The sequence below is a fragment of the Pinus tabuliformis genome, chromosome 2_2 (assembly GCF_031772625.1).
Source record: "Pinus tabuliformis cultivar Carrire ecotype Pingquan chromosome 2_2, CPIR1, whole genome shotgun sequence".
Classification (NCBI taxonomy): domain Eukaryota; kingdom Viridiplantae; phylum Streptophyta; class Pinopsida; order Pinales; family Pinaceae; genus Pinus; species Pinus tabuliformis.
The window spans coordinates 182054748-182058288 of record NC_142300.1 but is presented as its reverse complement, the minus strand read 5'-3'; positions in this window follow the sequence as shown (position 1 = coordinate 182058288).

Below are 3541 nucleotides of genomic sequence, written 5' to 3'. Positions count from 1 at the left end.
ACCTTACATGACAATGGAGTAAAAGGAAAAGTGATTCCTTGCACACCAGCTGATGAACAAGAAATGAGGAATCAAATTCAAGAACTACTAAAGATGCAGCTTATAGAACCCAGTGAATCTCACTATGCATGCTCTACAATTTTAGTTAGAAATCATTCTGAGATAGTAAGAGGTAAACCACGGATGGTTATCAACTACAAACCTCTTAATCTCATTACTCAGAATTTTAATTACCCATTACCAAGACCATAAGTGATTATGCAAAAAATTCAGCATAGTAAGGTGTTCAGTGAATTTGACATGAAGTCGGGTTACTATCAGATAAAGATTCAACCAGAGGACAGACATAGAACAACTTTCATATGTCCAGCAGGATTTTATCAGTGGAAAGTTGTTCCATTCGGTTTGAAGAACGCTCCAGCCTTCTTCCAAATAAGATGGATTATATTTTTGCTAAATATGATTTCATAGTTACATATATAGATGATATTTTGATTCATAGTCCAGATGTACATACTCATTTGAAACATCTAGAGATTTTTCTTGAAGAAGTTAAAAATCATGGCATTGTTTTGTCAAGAACTAAGATGTCCTTATTTCAGGATAGCATTGATTTTTTGGGGATAAATGTTGCAAATGGTTCTCTTCAAATGCAGCCCCATGTGCTAACAAAATTGACACAGTTTCCTGATGAACTGAAGGACAAAAAGGCAATTCAAAGATTTATTGGAGTTCTGAATTACTTGCACAAATACATCCCAAATCTCTCAGAAAAAACAGCTCCTATAAGAAGATACAGCAATGGAGGATGGTTAGATGAAGCTACTGAAGCAGTGAAGAAACTCAAAGAAGAATGTCAACATCTACCAAAGCTTCAACCACTAGGTGATGGTTTATTAATTCTACAAACTGATGCGTCACTTGATTTTTGGTCAGCTGTACTTTTAGAACAAAGAAGAAATAGTAAAGGAGAAATTGAAGAAAATTTGTGTGGATATGCTTCTGGGGAGTTTACTACAAGTCAGAAAAACTACTTCATAGCTGAAAAGGAAACCTTAGCCATCCCCAACGGAATTCAGAGGTTTGAGGTATATCTAACCGCGGTTGTATTTTTAATCATAACAGACTCCAGAAATTTTAAGTATTTTCCGTCAGCAAAGATTTCAAGACAACTTGCAAAAGGCAGAATTTTGGCCTGGCAAATCTGGTTTCAGCAATTTGAATTTGAAGTTGAGTGGATACCAGGCAACTCAAATTTCTTGACAGACGTTCTAACTAGAGACATGAGTAAAATGTTCATAACCTATAGATATTCAGTTTTTGAGATTCCAGGTGAAAGCCCTACAGATGATAGTTTTTCCACTTTTGTAGATAGATTCAGAATTTTAGAAAATTATGTAAGCTCTGTGACAGATGAAATCAATAAGGTGATCGATTTTAGGCTAAGGAGAAATTGGTGGATCAGAAAATGACAAGCATGGCAGTCAAAGAATTTGGGCATATCTTTAGGCCTTGATGAAAACTTGGTGAAAGTCTTTTCTTTACCAAATATGAAGGTTAAGCTTTTCTTCAGAAGCTTATCTAATTTATGGTCTAGTGTCTACACACAAGAAATGATTTGGACACTCAAAATTTTGAATTATTATCAGATCATAGGAAGTGTTGATTTTGCCCTTAGTCTTTTCACAGGTGCCAAGATTTTGGATCTAGAAGAAATTCCCATAAAAGAGGAGATGATAAAATATCTGCTTTCTTTAAGAATTCCAGATATATTTGAAGAACTAGAATCCGCTTTCCTTCAAAGGATTGATGAGAATTATGCAAATACTGATACCTTTCCTCAGTATGAAATATTTGAGAACTTTGCAGATTGGAGAATCCAAGAAGGAAAATGTAGAAAAATCCAAGTTACCAGGATATCTCAGTGCATACAAAGATCCTTACAGTATTTGAGGAAATTTGCTTATCAGTGGGATTTTCATAGTTTAAGAATTAGAGACAGCATAGAACCAAACCCTTTCTCTCAAGTATTCACTCATGAAAGGATTGGTAATTCTGAAACTGGTAACAATCAAGAGTTAATCAAACAACATGCTGAATGGTTCCACGAGTTTGGAAATTTGAGACTGGTAGAGAAAATTCAAATTCTTAATAAAATGGATAGTCTACAAGGACAACCAAAAGCCTTAAAATTTGCAATTAATAAAAAGGAATTAATCACCATCTCAGTTTTATCTCCAAATTGGAACAATAATGTCATCCACATTATTAGTTTGATGATATCAAAAAGGATATGCACGTCAATGATTTTTGAGTTAGGATGGCAGCATAGAGACTGTTTGAGTGAAAACTGCATGTTATGGATTCAACACGCTATCGGGAGCTCCACCAATATGTTTCAGATATTCAAATGGGAATCATTAGATGGTGTAGAATTGGCAGTACAAAGATCACCGACAACACGCAATGCTTTTAAAGATTCTTTTCTGGACATTGAAATAAGTGCTCTTCCTTTTTTGAACAAGTGGGAAAAACAAGAATTGATGCATACACCACAACAGTCGGGACTTTATAGAATCAAAACAGATATCATAAGGGGAGAATCATCATCTGCAGCATCTCGCCGTATAATAATGTCACCTAAAGAAAAAGGAGAAATGATAGATGCACAAGATCCAAATGACGGAATCGAAGAACAGTATGACCGACTTATGAATAGATACCATCGACAGCTCATCGATGAGTACGAACCATCCGCTGGATCATCAGAAGAAGATTTATGGGAGAATAAGAGTCCGAGGGGACCCTGGTAAAAGAATCTCTTGTCAGCAATGTAATAATGTTGGTTACATGTTGTGACAAGAATCTTTTGTACAAAAGAAAGATTGAGTAGACACCGTCGGTGGAAAAAGATACCGACAGGACCCTCAATTATTTCTACTTTATGTCATGTCTTAGCTAAGTTTAGATTCGTTTTAGGTCTATTTAAGAAGGAGTCTTCATGAGTTCAGATCATCGTTCGATTGAGAGCATGTGTGTTGTAATGAACTCTGAGACGCTTCTGTTGTAATAAGCTTTGTATTATGTTCTTGCTTTTTATTAATATTGAAGCCTACTGGGCCGCCTGTCTGAGGACAGTTTTGCATGTCTGAGGATAGTTTCTGATTTTCCGAAAGAGGTTGAACTGTAAGGCACTGGAGTGAAGACCCGTGGAGAGAGGTCGTGTAAAGACTCGTGCATGTTCCCTGAGGAGAAAGAACTAGAGAGTCAGACTTTTATTTCCAGAAAGCTGCGAGATTTGAAAAAGTAAGTTATGAATACCAGCTTCATCTTGTTTATATTCTGCTGAATGATAAATTGCTCTGTTGTTGAACGGTCACCCCCAGAAATGGGGTGGCACTGACACCCCATTTCTCTGGCAACCTGGTCATTATCCATTGGAGTAGTAAGGGTTCATGAGGATTCTTATTACAATTCCAATTAAGTGTCTAGAAAACTCCCAGAGAGGGAAGAGGAAATTACTACTTGTGTATGCTCTCGG